Source organism: Pongo abelii, chromosome 1 (assembly GCF_028885655.2).
Source record: "Pongo abelii isolate AG06213 chromosome 1, NHGRI_mPonAbe1-v2.0_pri, whole genome shotgun sequence".
NCBI lineage: Eukaryota > Metazoa > Chordata > Mammalia > Primates > Hominidae > Pongo > Pongo abelii.
The window spans coordinates 93,422,055-93,448,800 of NC_071985.2; the positions used below are offsets into that span (position 1 = coordinate 93,422,055).

The 26,746-nt window shown below is 45.7% G+C and overlaps 1 long non-coding RNA gene across 1 annotated transcript; it reads right to left on the minus strand.

The window, feature by feature from the left end:
• Nucleotides 1-19,147: 19,147 nt before the first annotated feature.
• LOC134760846 (uncharacterized) lies at nt 19,148-25,638 on the minus strand. Its single transcript, XR_010138851.1, has 3 exons — nt 25,544-25,638; nt 19,679-19,778; nt 19,148-19,256 (listed from the first exon to the last, which is right to left on the minus strand). It is a non-coding gene; the product is annotated as an uncharacterized LOC134760846 (long non-coding RNA).
• Between the last annotated feature and the right edge of the window lie 1,108 nt (nt 25,639-26,746).

Here is a 26,746-nt window from a genome sequence, read left to right on the forward strand (position 1 = left end):
TTTGCTCTACTCTAAACCTCACCCAGGCTGAACACACTTAAGAACGGTGAGCGGGTCCACCCCACAGGCTCACTCCTGTTAGCAATGCCCACCTGAGCCAGGCTGAGGCCAAAGGGCATGAAACCCAGTGTCCACCCACAGTGTCTACTCTGGATCTGGTTACTTTGTCTTTCATTTTGTGGAAGCATTTTGCAACTTTAGGTTATAAATCTTTCATTAATCTTAACAGAACTTTGTAGGTGGTAATGGAATAGAACTTTTTTTTTTAATTTAAAGAATAAAAAAATTTAATGGACTTGTAGCACAGTTTTAGATTTACAGAAAAATTGTGAAGTTTCTCAATTAATATATTATTATGGTACATTCATCCGAATTAATGAACCAATATTGATACATTACTATTAACTAAAGCCCATACTTTACCCAGATGTCCTTAGTTTTAATCTAATGTCCTGTTTCTGTTCTAGGATCCCATTCAGGATGCCATATTACATTTAGTCTCTTGAGGCTCCCTTAGCGGTGACAGTTTCTCAGACTTTCCTGGTTTTTGAGTTTTTGATCACCTTGACAGTTTTGAGGAGTACTGGTCAGGTCTTTCGGAAAATGTCCCTCAGTTGGGATTTGTCTGAGGTTTCTTTCATGATTGGACTATGGTACGGGTTTTTAAAAGACAACAGAGATATAGTGCCATTTTATCACATAATGTCAAGGGTACACACTAGATTTGATAAAATGCAGTCATTTCTATTAATTGTAAAAAAAAAAAAAGAGAGAGAGGTTATCCTTGAGGAGGGGGCCATGGGAAACAAGAGGGAAGGGAAACTTTTATTGCAGCAAGTGAATATGTGTCTGATTTTTTTTTTTTTTTAGACAGGGTCTTGCTCTGCTGCCTAAGCTGGAGTGTAGAAGCTCAGTCTCGCTCACTGCAGCCTCGACTTCTCAGGTTCAAGAGATCCTCCCACCTCAGCCCCTTAAGTAGCTGGGACCACAGGTGTGCACCGCTATGCCTGGCTAATTTTTTTGTATTTTTGTAGAGACAGGGTTTCACCATGTTGCCCAGGCTGGTCTCAAACTCCTGAGTTCAAGCAATCCACCCGCCTCGGCCTCCCAAATTGCTAGGATTACAGGCGTGAGCCAACATGCCTGGACCATATATGAATTTTATAATCATATGTGTATCACATGATTTTTGTCATCAGGAGTTATCGGCCAGAGATACTTGGCACAATTTGTTTTCTTTGTGTCATTAATTTTTTGAGATTTAAGCTAATAAATGTTAGATTATTTTTTAAATGGCTATTCTTTGTTGAGGCTTGTTCAGGTCCATGCTGTTACTAACCTCCTTGGGCTTGGAAGAGATCTGAGAAACAGAGAGATTAGCTGACTTACCCAAGGTCATACAGCCAGCTAGGGGAAGCCAAGATTCTAACCCTAGCAGGCAGCCACCAGGCAAAAAGTCCGTCCAGGTTCAAAAGTGCCGCATGTCCACCACCTCAGGCTGAGAGGTAGGGACGGCCATGCCCACTTTACAGAAAAGAACACCAGCTCCGAGGGGTGCGGAAGTGAGGGTGGAAACGGTGCCGGAGACAAAACTAAGGGAGCCGGCTTTGCTGTTGGCTTGGGCATCCTTTCTCAGTCCTTCAAAGCGGGCCCCGCATCCAGGGACTGAAAATCCTCCCCAGGGCTGGACATTTTCCCTGAATGAGCCTCCCAGACCCAGGAAAACACCTGTCTTGCATCCTCCCTCCCCTAGGCAATCGGCCCCCACTTCCCAGAGTCGGTCTCGGGGGTGAGGGTGAGCAAGGTTGCCCCCTTCACCTCTTTGAGGCTGTTTTACCTCAAGAACTCAAATCTGAGGCACAGACCCCCTCAAGGGTACCCCACTCCCCGCACCAGTGATAATCCACCCACTCCCAGCCCAAAATAATTCTCACCCAGCCCAATCTCAGACGTGAACCTCGGGAGCACCACCCTAATCCTGAGCCTAGACCCCTCCTACATCGGGATCCCACCCGTGATTTTCGCCTGAACCCATTCCGCCCTGGAAATTGGCTCCTGATCACTGAATTCGGGGTCACATGTTTACACCGGGACGGCTGCCTCAGCCTTCCACCTGCCACCCGCTCCCAGTTTCTCTGGCTCTAACCGCTCCTATCTGCCCTGTGGTCACTCTTAAAGAGAAAGGGAGAGACTCCAACACCCCTGAGCACTGCTGCACTTCCTGCCCAAACCTCCCTCAAAGCCACCTCCAATCCTGCTCCTGGCAGCACCTGCGCACTAGTGCCACCTGGTGGCTGAAGACCAAACTGCCGCTAGGAATTTCCTGCAAGGAGGCCTTCTGCCATCAGGTCAGCAAAGGACCAACGTGTGATGAGCGCCTACTGTGTGCCAGCACCGCTAGGATGCAAAGACCGAGATGCAGAGTCATTGCCCTTGAAAAGACCCCGGGGGCTAGTGGGAACGTGGAAGCAGAAATGTCAGTGCCAGGTGTGAGTGCTACAGTACAGAGGCCCTTAAGAAGCATTTTCTTTTGTCAGGGAGTGACAGCAGCCCATGTGAAAACCGAAATAATAAAGCAGGAAGGCATCTTGGATGAGGAGAGCAGGATCACCTGCAGGGGGCAGGTGCAGCCCACAGGTCACCAGGAGGGGAAGAGGCTGCAGGAATGGGAAGGAATGTAGCTAAGGGGCCCTGAGGTCCACGTTTCTGCTCCAGTGGAGGCTAAGGCACAGGTAAACTGGAGGGGCCGATCCCACGGGTGTGGGTGAGCACTCCTGAGTCTGCACCTGAGTGTCCTGAGGGCTGTTGGAGGCTGGCCAAAGCAACGGCCTTGGAATTATTCTAAAAAGAAAAAGAGCAGGCCAGAGTGGTGGCTCATGCCTGTAATCCCAACACTTTGGGAGGCTGAGGTGGGTGGATTACCTGAGGTCAGGAGTTTGAGACCAGCCTGGCCAACATGGTGAAACCCCGTCTCTACTAAAAATACAAAAATTAGCAGGGCACGGTGACACATGCCTGTAATCCCAGCTACTCCAGAGGCTGAGGCAGGAGAATTGCTTGAGCCCGGGAACAGAGGTTGAAATGAGCTGAGATCGCACCACTGCACTTCAGCCTGGCCAACAGAGCGAGACTCTGTCTCAAGAAATCAAAAAAAAGAAAAACAGCAGAATGAGCTTCTCATACATTAAAAATTTACCAGTAGCATAACAGTCTGGTGGGGGAAGGACAAAAGGGAATTGGGTGAGCCCATGGCCTGAGGTTGTCCCCAGATCCACCTTCACAATGATGGGGGTCTCAGCACAGGAGATGGAAGCAAACAGGATTGAGGAGGGGAGAACTGACCCCCACCACTACCCCCTTCCATTTGGCATGATTCAGTGTCCAGAGGGTTGCTGTGGGTCGGGGAGGGCTGCTGGGCCCCATGGCAGGCACTAGGAGGCTAATGTTTGGTAGCAGGAGCCGATGGCAAGGGTGAGAGCAGAATGCAGTAGCAGCAGGTTTCTGGTAGAACATCCACTGAAACCCAAAAATAAAACTCTAAGCCCCCAACCAACTGATGGATTCCCTTCTCAGCCAAGGGCATTCCAAAGCAAACCTGAAAATCTAGTTCAGGCCATGATGGGAAGAGGTGGGGTTAGACGTGCCTCATTGTACCCTCCTCCCTTTGGAATTCAGGCACAGCTGACCAGCATTAACATTCAAACAGAGATCTTAAGACTGACAAAACAGATTCTGTGTAGCAATAAGACACCAAATTCCAACGTGACTCTAGTATGGCATCATGTGACAGATAGCAGGCCTTGAAAGAAACTGAAATATTTTACCCCAAAATATATTTCTTTGACATATTTTGAAATGGCCCTGTAATGCTGTCTCTTGTGGGGAAAATTCCCATTCTGTAGAGAGTCCTCTTCCCTCTCCAGGTCTTTTCCCTGATCCAGGAGCGAATTAGCTAAGAGTCTGGTGCCTTTTTGGTTTGATAAGAGCTCTGATGCCTGCTCCCTGGAGGCTTCATCTGCATGATAAAACCTTGGTCTCCACAATCCCTTGTCTGAATCCAGACATTCCTTTCTATTGATTCCAGGTCTTTAAATAATAACTCTTCCAACCAATTGCCAATCAGGAAATCTTTGACTCTACCTATGACCTGGAAGCCCCCGCTTCAAGTTGTCCCACCTTTCTGGACAGAACCAGTATACATCTTACACGTATTGATCGATGTCTTATGTCTTCCTAAAACATATAAAACCAAGCTGTAGCCCAACCACCTTGGGCACCAGTCTCAGGATCTCCTGGGGCTGTGTCATAGGCCACAGTCCTCATATTTGGCTCAGAACAAATCTCTCCCAATATTTTGCAGAGTTTGATTCTTTTCACTGACAACTCAGAGCAAGATGAAGCCAGAAAAGAGGGGCATGGAGAAGAGAGGTGCACCCCGACACAGGGAGGCACAGCCACAGCCAAGCATACTGGGGTTAAGGCCAGCCAGGATCCAGGGATGGGAACAGAAGCCCAGTGTCACAGGTCAGATCTGCAGGACGAAAATACAGAAGAGCACAAAACTAACACCTCCCCTCCCACCACAACTTTGGACGCCATCGGGCTAGGGGCAGAGACTGTAGCCTCCATAGGAAACGAAGTCCCTGAGGCCAAGGACAATCATTTCAACTTTGTGTCTTAGGCTTCCTACTGGCCCTTCAGGTAGCAGGTGCCAAGTAAACATTTGCAGGGGGTGATACGACACAGCACCCAAAGGCTTTAAGGGTGGAAGCCTGTAGAATTGAGACAATTCTCCTCTGGAAACCAAGCTCACCAGAGGGTGACACAGCCCCTCAAACAAGGAGAATTCTTCCCACAGGGCATCGCTGTAGACAAGGGGCTGAGTTTACTTGTCTCTCAGAAAGAATTCTAGGTGCCGGTATATCTTCAGAGGCTTCTGCCTGCTTGGAACTCTGCTCCCGGCCTTCTGACCACCCAGGTCCCAGGGGTCCCGACCTCTGTTGGGCTCTCACAGAGAAGGTTCCTCCCACCACTCCAACCTAAGCTTGTCAGCACCTTTCCTGGCACCTGCCCCAACACATGGAGACTGAGAACCTGTTGCAGGCTCAGGACTGGGGACAGGGACTGCAGGCCGCGTGTCCTGATGTTTCCCTCAAACCCAAGTGCACAGACTCATCCACAGATGCAGCAAACATGTTTGCCCATCTCCAGCACTCCTAGGGAGCCAGGAGCAGAACTGGGCACGAATGGCTCTGGAGCTCAATCTGGGGTTCATGGACACACTCAACTGGTATTAGGGCTTCTTCCTTCTCCTGGGAGAGTCTGCACCCACAGACAACTTTCCATGAGATAAACAGCTCTATTCCCCAGGCCCGAGCACTTACAAATGCCCCCAGGTCCCTTGTGCTGGGCAGCTGGTTCTCCCAGACACCTTATTAGTTGCTGACACTGCACCTGAACTCTTGGAGTCAGTGATCTGTCTGTCCCTTTGCTGGGTAGTTGCCATCCTAAACATGACTGGATTTCTCCAATGGACAAATAGTCAGTGATATGTATAGATAATTCACAAAATTGAAATACAGCTAGTTAAACTTTTGAGAAAATGTTCTAGCTTACTGGTAGTCATAGAAATACAATTTACATTTGATGCAACATTGTCAATAATGTGTGTCAAGAACTGTAAGAATATGCATATGATGTGCCTCAGTTACCCTCACTGCAAATAAATCCTAAGGAAGAAAACAAAAATACTGGAAACGCAAGGCTCAAAAGTTATCCATTGCTTTTTTTTTTTTTTTTTTTTTTTTGAGACAGTCTCGCTCCGTCCCTCAGGCTGGAGTGCAGTGGTGCGATCTCGGCTCACTGCAAGCTCCGCCTCCTGGGTTCACTCCATTCTCCTGCCTCAGCCTCCCGACTAGATGGAACTACAGGCCCCCACCACCACGCCCGGCTAATTTTGTGTATTTTTAGTAGAGACGGAGTTTCACCATGTTAGCCAGGATGGTCTCGATCTCCTGACCTTGTGATCCACCCGCCTTGGCCTCCCAAAGTGCTGGGATTACAGGCATAAGCCACCACACCCGGCCCATTGTATTTTTAAAAGACCTTTTTAAATGTGAAAAATAACACACTTACAGGCTACTGTCACCGTTGGCCCTGTAAGAAAGGAGAGCAACCTGGGAACAGGGTCCCTCCTCTGGAACCCAGCCCACTGTCTGTGCGTCCAGCAAATCACCAAGGCCCAGCCAAGCCTTTCCATGGCATGACGACAGCAGCAGGGTCACAATCCTCTTCTCTTCTTACCAACCTCTCTTGGTAAGTCTCCCCAATAAAGCCTGTTCCTTAGTCCATATGAATTTTCAGGAATTCTTCCTGAACCTGAGACACAACAGTGGTGTTCACAAAAAGACCCATCTTGCAAAATGGCACAAGACACAGAAAATGAGCATCGGAGACAAAAGGTGATTTTTTTTAAAGGGCAGAGCATGAAACAGAGAGGGGATTAATGCACCAAGGCTGTTTCTCAGGCCCCCGTCTTGCCCATCATTGCCCCTGCCCAAGCCAGGCAGCTTCCATGCCTCTCACCCCTACGTCTCCCATCCCTGGACAGCTCACCTGGGCTCATCTTCTTTCCAAAATTTAAAAAAAAAAAAAAGGCCTGAGTATTCATCTTCCTGTGAAGTACATATTAAACAGTTCCCATTTGTTTGTACAGACGGACGGACTGAAATTTGAAGCAGCCATTGTCTCTGCTACAAAGGGCCTCTGCAGAATGAGGGGTGGGAGGCACAGGAGCGGGCACAGCCTGGGTCGGCTTTTTCTTGTCCCTGAGGAGCCCTCGCAGGAGTGGCTGAGCTGTGTACACAGGACAGAGGATGAAACACTGACTGGAGCCCTGTCCTCAGCATCCCGGGAAGAGAGGATTGGGATACCAGGTTGGGGGCAAGAAGTGGTGGAAGCAGGAAGGGAAGCCAGTCAGTACTGGGTATGGGAGCGGGAGAAGCCCGCTCCAGGGATGGAGATGGGCCCTCCTCCATAGGGGAGAGGAAAAGAATGAAACATGTAGTAAGTGCCCACCACTTACTGGGCACTGTGCTAGGGGCTTATACACATGATCACTAATAATCTCTGTGACTCGGCAATTCAACCCCTAACTTTGCTGGCAGAATGCAACTGCACCCCAGGACTTGTGGAAAAGGCTCCCGTAACGTTGAGTGAAAGAAACTGGAGACAAAAGAACACAAACACTTGATTTCACGTATGTGTGAATCCCAAACACATGCAAAGCCAAATCATCGTGTTCATGATGTATGCCAAAGGGGTCAAACTCTAAACAAAAACAAGCAGCGGTTCTCTCAGGGCGGAGGCAGGGAGGCCTTGTGATTGGCAAGAGACACAGAGTGCCTCGAGGGGCTGGTGGTATCCATCTTGTGAGGTAGTGGTGCTTACATTGGGCATTTGCTTTATGAGAATTCATTAAGCTTTACATTTGTTTTATTATGTACTTTTCTGTGTGTTATTTTTCACATTTAAAAAGGTCTTAAAAATGCCTTGTGTTTCCAATATTTTTGTTTTCTTCCTTAGGATTTATTCACAGTGAGGGTAACTGAGGCACATCGTATGCATATTCTTACAGTTCTTGATACACATTATTGACAGTGTTGCATCAAATGTAATTTGTATTTCCATGACTACTGGTAAGTTAGAATATTTTCTCAAAAGTTTAACTAGTTGTATTTCAATTTTGTGAATTATCTATACATATCATTGATTATTTGTCCATTGGAGAAATCCAGTCATGTTTAGGATGGCAACTGCTCAGCACTTTTGAAAGGACAGAAGGATCCACAGAGAGGAAGATACTAAAGACACTCAGAGGTCAGTGCTAACAGAGGTATCAGCAAGGCCCCCTTCTGGAGTGTGAGAGGCAATGAGCTGGTGTCCCTTCCCTGTCTGCAGCCACAGAGCTGCGTGGGTCCTGCATCCACTGAAGCCGCTCAAGGAGTGGGCCCTGGGGAAGCAGAGTGAGCAGACCTCACACATGCCTGGAAGGAGCAGCTCCAGGAGGCAGCAAACCAAGGTGGAAAAAGAGCAACTGGGACCCAGCAGGGGGATGGGAAAAGCACACTGAGGGGTGTAGACAATACCCGCAGGCAGGGTTGGGAAAGGGGCACTCCAGCTGGGGCAGGAAGCAGTTTTGGAGATGGGGATGTGGGAGTTACAGGGGGCCGCTGAAAGAACCATGAACAAATAGGAACTGTGTGGGATGGGGAAAACATCAGGCATGTTTGAGACTAGTCTGGAGACACTGGAAGAAACCACGACGGCTTTGAATGCCATGCTCGGGAGTTAAGCCTCATCTTGTAAGTCAGCATTTCCCAAAGTATCTGATGAGTCAGAACACTAATTTAGCAGGAGCTCAGCTTAAAAAGAAAAAGAAAAGAAAGGAAGGAATGTGGAAATGCAGAACCCTGTGGACATACATATTGCAAAACACCATATTAAAGAATTTAATCTGATTTTCCTACTGTACTAGAGACTATGAATATTTCAGAAGGGATCTGGTCTGTATCATTTTCCCAATTTATCTGACCTTTCCTCTCTCCTCCTTTCTCAAGAAGTATCTCTCAGAATTGATGGTCCATGGATCAGGCTGAGACTGTCTCGGTAAACTGGGTGCCAGTCTGTTGATACAGCAAAGGACAGAAGACAGCTATATTCTGCTCTCCTCTACACGCCCTCACTTTCTTCTCACTTGCCCTACCTTATCAGCGATGTGGTCACTTCCAATCAAACCCCATTTTTGTCACAGTAGCACAATCATACCTACATGCTAACTATGAGCTATTAGGGTGGGCCTGTCTGTCTCCAGCCCAGATCCTCTTCAGTGATATACTTATTCCCTAAACATATAATTAATGAGCTCCTACTATGTGTCAGCCACTGACCCAGGTGCCTAGAATATATCTAGAAAGGAAGCCTACAAAACTCCCTGCCCTGATCATCCTATTAGAAGGAGAAAAGAACTTCACTGTAATCATAATAAATAAGGAAGGTGGGCATGGTGGCTCACACCTGTAATCCCAGCACTTCAGGAGGCAGAGGCAGGAGGATTGCTTGAGCCCAGGTGTTTGAAACCAGCCTGGGCAACATAGCAAGACCTCATATCTAAAAAAATTAACAAATAAGGAAATGATGCAGTATGTTAGAATGTGACAAGGGCTCTGGAAAAGGTACATGGTGGCAAGGTTCTAGACCTGGAGCCAGGGGTGGCTTCAATTTTACAACAAATGGTCAGAACAGGCTCCATGAAGAAGGAGAGTAGGGAAAAAACTGGAAGGAAGTAAACGAGGACCAAGCAGCCATCTGAGGACTAGCTTCCCAGGCAGAGAAATCAGCCTATGTAAAGGCCCTCCGGCAGGACACGCTGGTGTGTTCCAGGAACAGCAGGCCAGTGTGGCTGAAGCAGATGTGAGCACAGGCAAGGCGGAAGGAAATTCCCATACCAGAGAGGTCATGTAAACCATCAGCTCCTTCCTGACCTAGAACCTCCAGATGCCAGAGCCAGAAGGGCCTTGGAGATGGCATGATAACCTACCACTCACTGGACAGATAAGAAAATGAGATGGACAGGGTAGAGGAACTTCCCCCAAGGGGCACCAGAATAGAAAAGGGCTCCTGGACAGTCCTTCTTAAATCCAACTCTTGCTAAAGCAGATATTGCCTGGACTCTGTGCAGGGCTGTGCTCCTCCTTCCTCTGGACTCTACTAATACCACCCCCAAGTGTCCAGGAAAGACAGCCCCCGTGACCCCAACAGCCAGCCTGGGCGACCCAGCTTGCGGTGGCTGTCGCTACAACACTTTCCACCAGGGGGCGCTGGCCCCTTGCACAGCTTCTCCCTCCCCAGAAACTCCCGGGCCTCGGCTCTGGAGTGCTTGCTGCCCCCACCGGACTCGGACCCTGACTCCAGCCCACCCAGTGTTTCCCACCCGTGCTTGCCCCCTTTTGCTTCAGTTTCTCTCTCTTCCCTCTGCCCTGAGTATGGGGCAGGAGAGCCCAGCCCCCAAGAAGAGCCCTGAAAAAGGGACCCCAGCCTGGGTCTGAGGACAGAGGAAGGACAGGGGACAGGAAAGGTGGCCCAGGGGCAGGGTGGGCGGGGTGTGGAATGTGCAGAGTCACCAGTGTTGTCTGCCCGTCCTCCCTGGAGGCTGGCTCTTGCTCATTCCCTGTTGTGTTGGCTGCTGAGGGGTCCCCTGGGGCCCATTTGGAGCCTGTGAACAGGGCAACCAGGGGTAAGGGCAGAGGAGAGACTCAGCGAGGAGATAGAGGAGCTCGTGTTGACTGTGAAGCCTTTGCTGGGCTAGAGCCTCTGGAAAAGGAGGCCGTTCCTCCACCACCCCATTCATAGAATTTATCACTTTCCCCCAGCAACAGCCCCAGGGAAGGGGAAACTGAGGCACCAGTGAAGACCAGCTTCCAGCCACCCGCCTTTCCCACCCCTGTATGTCTCAAAATGAGACCACGGGTGCATTGTGCCCCAAACCCGCTCTTCTCCGGAGCCACAGCTGGGGTTCCCCAGAGGGCTGGAGAGGGTGGTGCTGCTGCAGGCCTCTTATCAGCCCTGAGGACGCAGACACTGTGAAGCCAGCCACGCCCACCTGCACACATGCCCAGCTCAGGAGGGGGAGACAGTCCCAAGAGCCCCCGCCCCACCATTCAACAGGGTTCAGGGACAGGAAAAGCCAGGCCTGGGGGAAGTGGGCAGGGGCCTTGGCACAGCAGCTCCTTCACCACACTGCCCTCCAGCAGTCACCTTCCTCCCCCTCGTTCCCCGGCCCCTGACCTGCTCTCCAGGCCCAGAGACCTAAACCTCGAATCCTGATAAGTAGAGGTCAATGGGAGTCCCCAGCTGACGAGGGAAACCAGCTCCACCCCTGAACTTTGGTCTTGTCAGGAGCTGGACAGAGGCCAAGAGTAAGGTTTCCCCTCTCCAAGTCAGACTTCCTTCTGGCTGTAGGCTGGGGAAATCCCAGAAGCTGAGCTGCCCTGCCCCCAAGGACAGGGCTGCCCAGGCCAGGGCAGGAGTGCTGCTGTGCCCTCGTGCAGGCAGAGGTGGGTAGGGGTGGAGGGCAGGCCTGAGGGGCATCAAGGGAAGAGCTGGGGCTGTGGCCACCAAGGAGGAGGGGCTGGGAGGTGAGGGAGGGGGCTGGGGGATACCAGGGGATGAGACAGGAGCCAGAAGCCCAAGAGAGCATTCACCCCCTCCATTCTTCCTGAGTATCAGGGTTTTATCGCCATCAGTCAGCTCAAGGGAGAGAGTGAGGCTGGGGGCAGAGCAGAGGGACAGGGGTGGTGGGAGACACGGAAGGCTGCTATTTGTCTGTCAGGAACAGAGTGGGCCCTGCCAGCCCAGAAGGAAGGGACCCTGATGGGGCCGAGGTGAAGGAGGAAACAGGTGGCCAGGCCCACTGTCCCCACACACAGCTGGGACGTGGCAGTGCTCTCCTCCCACAGCCCGAGGGCGTGGGAAGGAGGGAAATGGATGAACAAGGGGCTGGGAGTGTGAGGTGTCCACATGGCACGGAGATAAGAAGGCAGCTGAGCTATGGAGCCATCCTGGGCATTAGAATGGTTATTCTTGTCCTCGTTTCCCTAGAGATCTCATCACAGGCCCTTCACAGCAGCTGTGACTACTCCTCTTCCAGCACTCCTGCTGATGGATTAGGGGACCATGCCCAGAATCCCAGCCAAGGGCAGGAAGCCCCATCTTCCCTGCAGTGAGCAAGCCCCAGCCTCATTCTCATCCCTTCCTGTGCTGCTAATGCTCCCTTCCTGGCCAAAGCCAAGCCTCTTTCTCTTCCTCCTCCAAGAAGCTCCCCGAGACTGACCCTCTCCGCAACTCACTCCAGGGCTCCTCATCCTCACCACCATAACCAAATACTCTTTGTGTTCTGGGCGTTGATAGGTGGCTGTGTAAGTGTTCTAAGCACTGTGGTTTCCTGGGTGTGGCTCAGGTCTCTCCCATTAGGAGCAACTCCAGGGCAGGGACCTGAATGTCAGGTCACAAGCCAGCACACAGGCCAGGGTGGGGAACTGCCAGGTGGATGTTTACAGTACAGAATCCTGATTACATGGCCCTCATCTCTCCATCAAAACCTGTCTGGATCTGAACTTTGCATGACCCCTCCCCCAACTTTCTTCTCAAACCCAGGCCATCTGCTTCTCCCAGCTTCCCATTCTCTGCCAACAGTTCTACCATTTTCCTGTCACCCAGACTTGAAACCTTGCAGACATCTTTGACTCTTTCCTCTGACACATCAGATACAGGCTCATATCAAGCCCTGCCTTTGCCGGGGCTCTGACCCCAATCACCTCATTTCATTTCAAGTCAACAAACATTTCTGAGCACCTTCCAGGGGCTGGCTGATGTCAGGTGCTGGTACACAAAAGATGAGTGAGACACCAGCCTTGCCCCGGAGGGACTCATCTGAGCGTAAGTCAGGCCATAATAAGCGCTATTCTAGAAGCACAGAAGGCTCTGGCAACCAGAGGGATGGATTTCAATTTGAAGGCTGAGGAAGGAAGGCTGGATTGTTTCTGTTTCTCCTTTGTGGAAGGAATGGAGCTGTGGCTCTCTGGGGACTGGCTGGGGGGCCTTGGACAAGTTCCTCAACCTCTGAGCCTTTGTTTCCTCAACAACAATATGGGAATGATAAAAAATTTAAAAAAAAAAATCCTTGCTGCATTTGGGGAGGATTGGCTGTCATAATACCTAACATTTATTAGCTCTCATTATGTACCAATGCCTGTCCTAAGTGTTTTATATGTATAGTGTCATTTAATCCTTTCAACAACCCCCACAATGGAGGTGACATTATCATCCTTATTTTCAGATGAAGAAACTGAGGTTCAGAGAGGTCAAATACATTGCCCAAGCTAGCTCACCTAATAAGGATTGGAGCCAGGATTTAATGCAAGATAGTTGTTTTATAATCTGATCCTACTCACTGGTGGAATTTTATCTGCAAAATAACTGTAAATAGCTAACTTTTTTTAGCATACTTTGTGCCTGGCTCTATGTTGATTGCTTTACTTGCATTTAATCCTTAGAACAACCCTGAATGGCAAATACTATTATATTGTGAGGAAATTGAGGATCAGAAAGGTTAAGTAACGTGAAAGTTTAGGCAGCTAGTTCTCTGCAGAGCCAGACTTAAACCTGAGTCTATCTGACTCCAGAGTTCTCTCTTTTGCCTAGCATCCACCCTCAGCTCAGCCCATCTAGTCACCTCCCAGACCCATGCAATCACCCTGTGTTCTGCCTTCTTGCTTTGTTAACACTCCCACCCACTCTACACACCACCTCTGAACTGTCCCATCCCCCTTTCCAATTCCTACCCACTGCTCAAGACCCAGCTGAAATACCACCTTCTCACAAAGCGCTGCCTGCATGCTGTTCAAGCCAGCCCTGGCTTCTCTTCCTTCAGACAGCACTCAGCAAGTGACATATATTTTGGCACTTGGTAATATTTAATTGACAGTGTAATTAAATATTATTTGACTTTGTCTTCTAATTATTTAATGTTTAGAAATCTCGTGTCCCTAATCAGAGTGCAAAAATTCTTTGAGGGCAAGAACCTTGACTTTCCCTTTATTTATTTTGCCTCCTCCTCTCAACACTTAGCAGAGTGCTAGCACTCAGTCACCTTAGATAAATTAGAGACTTAAAGGGCATTGCAGAGCCAGGAATTCCCAGATTATTAATCATGCTCATATCTTATTATATGGATGCATATCTATACAATATATTACCCCGAATGCAGCATAAACATGAGCTGAAGGCAGCTCCCTGCTGGGCTTCTGGGACTGAGGGTCCTTTGAAGACAGATCAGCCAAAGGGCTGCTGTGCCCACTCCTCCACACTGGTAGTACCCATTCCTTGGCCTTCCTTCCTTCCTATCCTCCGTATGACAGTGCTGAGAGATTTACCAGAAGGAAGGAGAGGGGAGCCAGTAGTGGGGCTGGGGCATAAGAGGCTGCTGACAGCACTGAGCCAAGTGTGTCTGACCCTTCCGCGTCTCTGCAGTGACCTACACAATCAGGCCCAGCCTCATGTGCTAGCAACCCATACAGTCATACAAGGTCCTGCACTCAGACCTGTGCTTACTGTCTTCATCTTGAAATTCTTAATAATTTTTGAACAAAGGACCCCAGATTTTTATTTTGCCCTAGGCCCCACACATTACATAACTGGCCCTGCATACATTCACAAAGCCAAAGCCCACATAGATTACAGTGAAAACACAGCCTGATGTTGAACAGCCTGGGCTCCTTCCTGGCTTCGCCGCTTATGATTGATGAGGGATTCGTGGGGCAAGTTACCAAATCTCTCAACCTGCTCCCAGCTCTGTCTCAGTCTCACAGATTCCTCATCTATAAAGTGCAGGCCCCCTTTTAGTGCTTCCAGGAGGGTCAAAAGAGAAATGTAGGGAAAGAACTTCGTGCAGTGCCTAGACTCTACAGGTGGTGGCTACTGTGAGTGCTACGGTGATCACTGCTGAGACAGGAGATACAGATGGGAGTTAGGAATGTAAATGGAACTGGGAAGAGCTAGAGGCTTAGTCTTGAGACCAAAGGACTCTTACTGGAGGTCCAGAGAGTCACAGAAAGAAACAGGCCCAAAGAGTGCAGGCCTCCCTTCATTATTAATCACTCTTTCCCTCCCTCTAATTTCTTAATCGTACCTCTCCTGCCTCCTCAGTGAGGGCCTGTGCTCTATCTCAGGCAATTTTCTTATCATGTCTTGAACATGAACATTGCTTGTCTCTGCTTCTGAAACTTTGCACAAAACATTTCCTCCTAGAATATCCTTCCTTACTCTTCCTTCCCAGCTCATGCCTATCACCTCCTCTGCAAGACCACCTTTGGCTAGTACCTTCTCTACCCCATCTCTCCCTGATTCTGGAGCAGCATTATACTGCAGTTGCTCGGATCCTGCTTAGAGGGAGCAGTGCCATATCTCCATCTAGAAGGTAAATGCCTGAGGCCAGACAACTGAACCCTTTGAAATTCTGCCCGCCACATCAGTACGCCTCTCTCCGAAGCATGAGCTGTGTTCAAGCCCACGTCTCCATGTTTAGTTTCCATCTTCATCAAAGATAATGGAACATGCCTGCCCTTTCTCACCTTCTCAAAATGACAGAAGGTTACCACTCTGAGAAGAAGGTTGAACTTCTGAGAACTGGAGTTCCAGAGAACTGCAAGATAATCACTATTTATAAGTACTTCTGTCTTTGGCAACATGGGTGAAGGAAACACCACAATGCAATAGAAAAATCCCTCAGAAAAAGAGCCAGGAGAGCCAGCATCTGAATTCCAGCTCCTGAGCAAGGAACTTCTCCAAATTCAGTTTTTCTGAGTTTGGTTCTGAGTTTTGAGGATAGTGCCTACCCACCCCAGGCTGTGTGTATAGCTGGCCCCTCCAAGATACCTGGGGCAGAGATTTTATTTTTTTTCCACTTATGATTGAAGGAAAATGGAGCTCTGGTTCTAAGCAAAACTGTCAAGTTCTGGAAACTGTTCTGCAGTCCTCTTTCCAATTCTTTTATCCCAGATCCCTTCTACCCTCTTCCATTATTCAGTGGGAGGAGGCCCCCCAAATATTTTCCTAAATTTTTTCATTTAAACATGAAATAATTTGAATGGTAGAATCCATTCTTACAGGAGTGAGGTAAGTTTTAGTCAATTGCCTTTCCCAGGTCAATTGAACGTTGGGCCTTTCATAGTAACAATGATGTGATTGATTGTACTCCTCATTCCAATAATTATCTCTGAAAATATTTTGATGGAGATCATGGGGAGCCCTTTTTATCCCCAAAGTTCCCTTGTACCCACTCAAAAAACTGTAAATAAACCTTACTTTGTCATTTTGCTCTGTTATCTATAGCTACATAATAAACTACCCCAAAATTTAGCTGCCTAAAACAGGAAACAGTTTATTGTAAATTATGATTTTGTAGGTCAGGAATTTGAACAAGGCTCAGCTGGGTGATTCTTCTGCTCCATGAGGCATTGACTAGACTAACACAGTGGCATTCAGCTGGTGGCTCAGCTGGGCTGGACAGCCCAAGATGGCTTTGCTTATATGTCTTCCACCTTGCCTAAAGTGGCGAGAGGCTGGACTCAGCTGGGTACTTTCCCCTTTCCATGTAGTCTCAGGGTCTGTGTATGTGCTTTCTCTAGTAGGGAAATCAAACTTCTTAGCAGCTGAAGAGAATTACAAGAGAGCAAGGTGGGAGCTGCAAATCCTCTTAAAGTCCAGGCTCAGAACTCAGACAATGTCACTTCTGCTGTGTTCTACTGGCCAAAGCAGTCAGAGGCCAGCCAAAATTCAGGAGAAGGAGATATAGATCCCACCTCTTAAGGGAGGCATGTCAAAGAATTTATACCATCTTTAACCTACCACACAAGGTAATTTGATGGGGACTCAGAAGGAAACATGTATGAGAGAGAAAGGAGGATACCTGGGGTAATGAAGACTACAGTTTCTTGATGTGATGGTTGAAGTTTCAGACTTGGCTGAGGTCACTAAAGAAGGTAGTGAACACCTCAGTCTCCCAAGGTGTCTCTCCTTTCCACATCCCAGACCTAACTTGGCCTGGTCAGAACCCAGAAATTACCTTCAATGGATAATCCAATATCTAGCCTGTTGTCTAGAACCCACTCTACCCAAACACTTAACCCTCTTCTGAGATCCTCTTCTGAGATCCTCTTCTCTCCATCTCCAAACAACTTCCATCTTCTCCTTTTGTCTGAAGGAATCCAGATCCTTCTCCCGTAAGCCTTACTATCTCCCATGACTGGTATCTCTAACCAATATGGTCACTTTCCATTTAAGGGGCACTTACTTTGTACCAGGGTCTGTGCTAAGTGCTTTATATGCATTATTACATTGACTCCTTGCCAGAAAGTATTACTCTTATTTTACAGAAGAGGAAACTGAGACCCAGAGAGATATGCAACACACCCAAGGTCAAGTGGTCCAATTCAAAAGTCCAAGCTTTAAGCACGATGCTATACATCTTCTCATGTAATTATCTACTATGATTTAAATGAACTACTCATGTTCTTATGCCTGGGCCTTATATCCTGGGCTCCCACAAACAGTGTTGGGGGGCTGAAAGCCCCTCAAAATGCTTTCAAGGACTTCTTTAGATTGCAGGGGAAGGCAGGAGGAAACTCAGGGACCCTAAATCCTTAAAAGAGGGAACGCAAGAAATCTGTGTTGAAAACTTATGGTCAAGATTTTTGTCTTAATTTATGTCATGGTGTGTGGGTGGTGGTGAGGATAGATCTGTCCATGATATCATAGAAAACTGGTTACAGAGAGATAAAAGAGATAATTCAACAGGAAGGATTAAAACTGAATAGTTCATTTGGCAGTATAAAAGCACCGTAGTTACACCCGCTTAACTGTAAGTTAAGCTCTGACAACCTCAATTCTGTGGAATGCAGCACCAAATCCGGAAGTGAAAAAGGCCTTTAAGCACCAAAAATAACTGACACGAATTGAACCAAAGCCAGGTCCTTAGGCCTCCACACGGAGCCTTACTGGGTTACATTGGAAAAAATATTTAAGAAGTTTGACCTCTGGCTTCCCAGCCCATGGCCCTTGAAGAGCAAGGTGGGGTGTGAGTGAAAGGCCTTCTAGAGAAGGAAGCATTTTGAGAACAAAGAGACAGCAAACAACCTCAAAGATTTGCTTTAGGAGCAAAGGACAATAGGACTCAAAAGTAGACAAGCATTGTGTTATATGTCACTTCATCTTAGAAAAAGTATCCTAACATCTCGTTGTATGGTGCCTGGTGCTTTAGCAAGCCCTTTCCCACACAGTGAAACAGGCAGCCAAGGAAGAAACAAATACTCAGAGAGGCTTAGTGACTTTTTCATGACCGTACAGATCAGCGAGTGGCAAAGCTGGGAATAAACCCAGATTGCATGATGTCTAACACAAGCTCCTTTCCTCTACCCCATGATTTTGCCCTTTCCTCTACACCATCTTGCCTCCCTTTTTCATAATGATGACCATGAGTCATCAAGAAAAGGTTAGTTTACGTCTAGTAAACTCTGTGGAAGAAAACAAGGAAGTGGATAGTACATTTTTGTAAAGTATTCATTAAAAATTATAAAAATACTGTGGCATTCAGGATAAAGTTCAGCTTTCTGTTCTCAGCTACATTATAAATTATAGTCCTTTACCTTTTACACCTAATTGCCATACAGCACAATAATACTGATATGCAACATCTTCAAAATATGCCTTGTGAATTTTCTAATATCAGTCACTCCTCTCTCTAGTCTACTGCCTTGATTCTGTTCCCTCCTCTCTCTCCTGAATGCTCAGAAAAGTTCTGGTTAGAATCCTGCCTCCAATTTTGACCCCTTAAATTTATCTTCCATTCACATAATTCTGACCAAGCCAACAGGGAAAAAGTCACAGCTTCTTAGCAGCAACTGAGGCCTCACTCCACTATCCAGCTCCTGCCAACCTTTGCAGCCTCATTTCTTGCCACTTTTGGCTCCACACTTGAACTCCTACAGCACCCAAAGGCTTGTAACTAAGTTTCTGTCATATATCTGGTGTTCTCTGCTCTTGTTATTATCCCCTCCACCTGAAATGCCCTTTGTCCAGTTCTTTATTTGATTAATTGCTGAACATCTTTAAAGACCCAAGCTTAATTGTCATCTAGAAACCTCTTCTTGGTGTCCCTGCAATACCACAATGTCTCTATCCTTGCTTGTATCAATTAGGATGCTTGTGGTTGTGAGTAACAGAACTCCCACACCTAAAGCAACTGAAACAGTAGGGACTTATTGTCTCTTCACAAGAAGTCTGAAAGTAGATGATTCCAGGGTTGGCTTAGTGATATCAGGGTTCTAAGTCAGCACCTCTGCAATTCTCTCGGCCCTTCTGCAGGATGGCTGCAGCTGTTCCAAACTTACTTGACAACATTTAAAACCAGGAAAGGTATATTCACTTGCTGAAGCTGCCATAACAAAGTACCATAGAGTGGGCGACTTAAGTAACAGGAATTTTATTTCCTTACAATACTGGAAGCTAGAAGTCCAAGATCAAAGTGTTGGCAGGATTGGCTCTTTTGGACACCTCTCTCCTTGGCTTATAGATGGCCTCTTCTCACTGTGTCCTGACATGGTCTTCCCTCTGTTGAATGTCCATATTCTAATGTCCTCTTCCTATAAGAACACCAGTCATACTGGATTAGGGTCCACCCTAATGGCCTTATTTTAACCTCATTACCTATTTAAAATACCTTATTTCCAAATACAGTCACATTCTGAGGTCCTGGGAGTTAGGACTTGAACATATGAATTCTAAGAGAATATGATTCAGCCCATAACAGAAGGAGATTCGGAGATAGGAGTTCCTCTCTGTTTTCAGGTGAAAAATCTTTGCTAAAATCCTTCCAGTACACTGACCAGGATTTGGTAACCTGCCGTTTTCCTGGTTACAAGGAAAGATAGAAAAGCATTCTCACTTTTATAAGAGGAAGAGGGCTCTGGAAGCCAGAAAGGGTTGGGAATGACTACTGGGTAGGTTACGAAACTGTTGCACTCTGCTCCCACATTGAGTCATAGTTGTCTGCTTATGGGTCTACCTCTCCCATTAGCTCTTTGAAGCGGAGACCAGTGTTTCAATCATCTGTGTACCCCCAGCAAAGCACTGTGCCTGGTTCATGGTAGGTGCTCAACCAGTATCTGTTAAAGGAATGCACAGATGGAATTTAATGAACTAGATGAACCTGTTTGTGTTATATTTGATTACATTAAACTCGGTCCATATGTTTACTCTGTTCATATGTTTGGCTTGCAAAACATATGAACACCTTTAATATTTAACTTTATTTAAAGCTATGGTTCACACCTTAAATGACTGCAGGGAGTATTGCTAATAGAACTGTTATTACAATAAGATGAGACCAAATTCTGTAAGCTTTGTCTCCCCAAAATCTGGCATGATGAATGGCACACAGGAGCTGCTGTATGAATTTTTGTGGAATGAATAAATAATGGATGAATTAATAATTAAAATGTTTTTTAAATGCTTTGAAAAATATAATTATACAAATCTAAGGAGTTATTGCATTTTCTAGAAAAACATCTTTCAGAACTGGGCAGCCCTTCTGTTCTGTTGGTACTAGCAAAGGTGGTATGTCAGCAAGTATTTATATCACCAAGCCATTTCTATTCTAACAAAGAATAATTTTGGCTGGGCACAGTGGCTCACACCTATAATCCCAACACTTTAGGATGCCGAGGAGGGAGGACTGTTTGAGCCCAGAAGTTTAAGACCAGCCTGAACATAGTGAGATCTCATTTCTACAAAAAAAAAAAAAATATATATATATATATATATATATGTATATATATCTCCAGGTGTAGTTGTAGTGGTGCATGCCTGTAGTCCCAACTACTCAGAAGGCTGAGGTCAGAAGATGGCTTAAGCCCACAACATCGAGGCTGCAGTGCGCTGAGATCATGCTACTGAACTCCAGCCTGGGCAACAGAGTGGGACCTTGTCTCAAAAAAAAAAAAAGAATGATCTTAGTGAACTTGGCCAATAGGCCCATAATGCTCTGTTATGCTGAGAGCAATTTCAACTGAGAAATAAAGATACACGAGTAACTATAAGATTGAACTGTTTGAAATGGTATTTGATTTCAGTTCTGTGGAATTGCAGGAAGCAAATCACAAATCCACACAAAGCACTGCTGGATTCTAGTATGAGTCACTTTTGCTCCATGAAACCCCACGTATCTGACCTTCCATGTTCTACAGAATAGGGAAGAACCAAGCACCTAACTAATGAGTGTCACTGGTTGTGAGGGCAAGTAACTGAGTTGGTTGTTCCCCAAATTCTGTCTACCCTCCTAATGTTAGAGATTCTCATGATTTGCATTGAATTCCCACTTTTCTCTTCGCATCAAGTTGAGAGGACTCAGGCAGATAAGGTGCGAATTACACGGAGTAAATGAGAAGCAGGGGAGGCAAAAAAAATCAGAGTTACCACAAGTAACTGGGTTCCCAGCAGCAGTGTATTTTGGCACCGTAAGACAAACTGTGTAACTGAGAGTTGAGTCTTCTCTGGCCTTATTTCAGACCCAAGGGACCCATGCCTCCCACACACAGTTCAAGTAATGAGGTTCAATTAAAACACTCAGGTTCAATGTGTGTTTCAGGACTTCAGGGGCAGTCTCAGGGCAAAATATTTTCCACACGGAACCTAAGAGAAACTAGTGCTGTTCTGGACCAGACTGGCATGCAGGGGCAGGAGAAGACTTGGTCTGCAACCAACATCTGCATAATGGAGAAGCTGGACAAGATGGCACTTGTGTGTGTTTGTGCTTCTGCAGGGCCTGTTCTCTGTGCCCCAGGTGCTTTCCTAAGTGCCAAGGGAAGGAGGTGCATGCTAGGGTGTTTTCCTCACAAGTTTTGAGTTTTTCTTCTTTCCTTAAAGTATTGGCAGCCCAAATTTTTGCTATGAAATCAAGACCTGTTGCTATCATGATGGTGAGTTTTTAAAACTTGTGCCAATGAACCCGGTCCTCACACATTATTGCTAGCATATTAGCCAAGCCCATTACAATAATCTATTGTTGAGAGAAATATATCCTGGCAATACATGTATCTAGAAGTTCCGCCTTCTGAATTGATGCCAAAATATGATAGATTCCCAGTTCCTTATGATTTCCAACTACTGTACATGAACTCCCACTCCCCTCTCCCCACTGCCAACATAATGACTAGCTTACTTTGATGTTCTCTGCTTTCCACAGTGGCTTTAACTCTCTGCCAGAGTTTCATGCACTAAGCACTCTGCTATTTGGAATCTCATTACCTGCAACACTAGTGACTGGCATCCCACAGATCAAAGGCACAATAATTCATGAGACACTGCACCATCCTGCAGTAACTTCTGAAACATTCTGAAAATATTTGATTGCGTTTGGGATAATTTAACACTGGTGTTTTAATGTATTCCACAGAAGTTGTTTTCATGCTTGCTCCAAGTAGTCTATCAAATTATACAATAATACATTCTAATAAATTAAGATGATATAGACAGGCTGGAATGAATAACAGAGAAAACTAACAAAATAAAATCGACAGGAATTAATGTAATTGATGTAAAGCCTTGCATTTAGGTTTAAAAACTACTTAACAGAAGAGACCTGGGTTAACAGTCCTTATAAGAAAGCCATGAGGAGTTTGACTATCAACTCAGCAGTGTACTATGATCTCTGAGACAGTCATTCCTATCCAAAGCCACCTTAAAAAAAAAAAAATGCCCAGATTAAGGAGGGAAGAGTTTCACTCTATACTTTGCTAGTCAGACCAGGTCTGTGGAGGATTGTGTTTGGCTACGGAAGCCACATTAGAAGAGGAAAGGAACTAAGGATGAGGATGTTTCTTCTGGCAACTCTGGCATAATACCTGTCTTCAAATAGTTGATGGGTTGTCACTTGGAAGAAACATTAAATTTAATTACATTAAATTTAATCACAGCACCACATCAGGAGTCATGTGTAGAGTCCACAGAACACATTTCAGCACCATATAAGAAAGAACTTTCTACAGATTAGGGTGCTCTAAGCATTGAACTTGGTTGAAATTCAAGAGAGGCAAAAGAAGACTTCTGGGCCATGCTAATTTTGATTATTTGCCTGAGTGGTAGGTACTGAAGTGTTTTATTATTTTCCTTCAACTGATCCATATACATTTTTATATACTCCTTGTAGATATATTTTATGATGAAAAACATTGATTAGTTTGCTGGGCAAAGTACTGACATCATCATTAGGCTTCAAGGAAAGGCTGGTGGCAACTGCATGAGAGGATGAGATACACGACCTCTGACATTCGCTCCATCTCTAAGATTCTACAAGCCCATAAATATATGGGTAATTATCAAAGCAAAGTTATTCTAAGATATTCTTAAAGTGACAGTCTTAATTAACTTGATTTGAAGCCTCACTCCATTACTGGCATTTGTTAGACTATGATCCCTATGTCTCTAGTACAGTGATTATCATTTTTATTGGTCACTATATAATGATAGGCACAGCCTCTGCCCTCTTAGGATGACAAATGATATGGACAGTCATAAAGAAAACACAATGCGAGCCAGATATGAACAGTGAATAAATACAAAAGAAAGCAAAAAGGTTTATGTAGTAAACAGGTCAAGGTTGCTGGTATTGTAAGTGTGGGGAACAAATGCCAGGCCTTGGAAAACACGCCCTAGATAGGTTAAGACCAGAAGAAGCCGGCTCTCTGCTCCAATTAACTTAGCAGGCTTCCTGGAATAAGCAAGCCTTCAGAAATATATAGATTCTGGCAGTCACATTTGGTCAGCGGAATCTTTCTCCTGGGCTGCCAGTGGTAAGGCAGGGGTGGGGGTGGGGGGTCAGCAAAATAGCTTAAATGGTCATTTCCTCATGTTAATCCTGTCTCCCATTCTGTTCCTTTGTGATCTCTCACTACCCTCTCCTTTGCCCTGATTTGAGAGACGGGAACCAACACCTGAAAAAGGGAAATGAGAGGAAGGGGTATTTGTGGACTGTGATGGACGTGGAATTGGGGAGAGTCCTTGAGTCCCCAAGTCACTGCTAAATAAACAGCCAGACTCTCTGCTCATTCTGGTTGAGCTGTAACTTTGGGCAAAGTTACTTCTGCTTTGGACTCATTTAACCTTTAGTCTGGGGATCCCCAATCATGTTACCGACATTAATTCCTCTATCCTCACAACAACCTTGAGTTGATGGGAAAAATAAACCAAAACACAAGATCTTATAAGCTACTGGAGTCCACTGTGGTAAAATGCAAATAATAAAGTTTTCTTTCTTATAAGAATTTATCTTCACTTTACTGAAGGGGAAACTGAGTCACAAAGGGTGAGAATAAATCAATTTCATATTTGCCCTTCACTCTTTTACTTCATCAATAATGTTTTAATGTTATACTATTTTTCCTTCTGGAAATCCTTATTATGGTCATTTTCTGGATGGGGAAACTGAAGCACAGAGTGATTACAATGTATCGCCTCAAGCTAGGCCTCATAAAATAGTGCCTAGATAAGAAACTCCTCCGGAACCTAAATTCTAAAAAAGAATTTTGTCCTGAGAATTAGATTCCTACCCAAATCTAAAACATTAAGTCCCCACTCAAAGCTTGCAAAATGAGGTGAAAATTGCTGTAAAGTTTAAATTGTTGATACTAAAGAACAGTGTAAGGTCTGGGATGGCAGCAAGCGTAATCAGCATCCTTGAGCTTTGTAAAGGGTTTCAGACTTTACAAGTGCTCCACAGCTGCTATTCATTTATGTCCTTATCAGGGACATCAATAGCGTCCCCTTTTAGAGATGAGAAGGCTGGACCTCAGAGGTCAGTGGCTTGTCATAGAATAGAGTTAGCAAAGGACAGAACTAGGACTGAAACTCAGGTCTTCTGAATCCAAGTTCAGTGAAAACAAACTGGGGGAAAGAGGCCACCAGCCTTTTACTGGGAGACTTAGTGGAGACTGAAGGAGGAGACAGAAGCTCATCAGCATCAGCTCATCAGCATCAGCCCATCAGCATACATGATAGCAGAGAAGGAAATTATCATCATTAGACATCTCAAATGATGACAGGGAACTGCTCTGGGCAGTGTGGGGACCTACTGACTGTGGCTGTAACCCCTGAGGGCCTGCAATCTAAGACAAACCCACTAGGAAGAACAAATACTTCTGTGACATACAGATGGTAGAACAGGACAGTCATCTACTACAAGAGTAGAGAGGAAAGCATTTACATCATATACATGTCCAGGTTAGTTTAGGGTGTGGAGAAGACAAATGAAAATGGGGTCAATAAAGAAGCACAAGCCAGGGAAGAAACGCAAATGCACACGCTCACACGCAACAATCCAGAAAGGGTTTTTCCGAAGAAAAATACTTTTAGAAATTATTTCCTTTCTCTTTTTTTAACTTAAGAAGCAGTGAAATGGCTGTGCTGTGGTGACAGTGGAATTGAGAGCATTAGATTTAGAACAGAAACTTATTCTAGACATATGGAACAATTGTAAAGATGGGTGGGAAGGGGGTAGGAAGGTAATGTCAGTGGACAAAGACAGCTTTGAGCAAGTGGAAATTCAAGAGAGATTACAACCTGTCTTGACTTTTATGCTAAGTGTCTTAAGTGTTTCCACCCCCACGCTTTTCAGAAAGCTCATGCTCTCCCTATTTCAGGAACATGAAAAACCTCCAAGTTTTGAAAACCTGTTTGCAGCAGATGGAGAAGGCAGCAGTGCCATGGTGAAGGAAATGGTGGATAGGGGCCTTGGGTATGCTAGGCCAGGAGTCCCTAGCCATCCTAATGTCCCCAGATCCTACCACCACAGGAGAGGATCCCAGCCACAACTCATTTATTCAGACCCACTAATTATTAGGGAATCTCCAGTTTCCTTCATCAAACCCAAATTTACCTCTTGAGTTTCAGGCCAGTGATTAGATTCTTAATGTAAAAACTTAACGTTGAGTTCTGCTGGAATATAAACATTTCTCAATATATCAATTTAGACTCCAGCCAGGTAGAGAGAGACTTGTTTATCTCTGTTAATTGTGTTTACTCAAGGCATCCTTTGTGACGTTAATTAGAGAAGCAGCAGCAGAGAACCCTAGGAGTCTGGCTTGAGTAAAAATATGCAGAAAGAGTCCCTATACTCTGACTCCTGGCCCTTTGTAGAGCACAGGATCCTTGGAGTCAACCGTGCTGGCTCTAACCATGACCATTTGAGCTACGAGCCAAAGATGAGCAATTTCAGACTTTCAGAAGAAACTACTCATTCCCGATCACCCTGGTTTCTGAGTTGTAACAATTACTAAGATTTGCATGGGTGGTATGAGAAATTGAGGATTCTCATAAGAATGATTCTTATGATTATTATCTTTGCCAACATTTTTCATCCGCCATATTTAAAATATACCATTCTCTGTTCTAACCACTCTACATGTATTAACACATCTAATAACAATCATGAGTAGATACTATAGGTATTATGTTCACATAGATGAGGAACTGACACAGAGAAGTTAAGTCACTTAACTAAGGTCACAAAGCTAGTAGATGAAGGCACAAGGACTTAATTTCCATTTAGCTAAACCCCAATATTTTAAAGGAATGTTCTAGCAAACATCTGATATCTACATGTAAGTTGCTGTTCTAGGTACTATGCACAAGATGCAAAGAATATATAGACAGTTCCTACAAAGAGCTAGTGGACTAGTTGCAGGTATCGGTAACCCTCTCTATGGTGTTTAAGTTCTGCTCCTTATTTTGTTCACCTATAGAGTAGGAAGTTCTAACTAGAAAAGATACAAGGTTATCTTTTTTAAAAAACAGGTAAGGTAATTTTAGGCCAGAGGGAGCCAATTTACTAGTTAATTTATCAAAAGCTAGACAATGACTAGTAGCACATTCAAAACTGGAAGCAATTTTTGTAACAACTAATATTTCCAAGTCCCATGTGGCAGAGACAGTGTAAAAGTCTTACTAGAGCAGAGGTACAAAACAAAGTTTTGATCCATTTGATCAAAATTGATCGTCAATTCTCCTTCAATCCCATCTCTCTTCTTCACCTCCCCCACGCTCGTATTTATTCTAAATTCTTTAACCTTTACTGATCCTC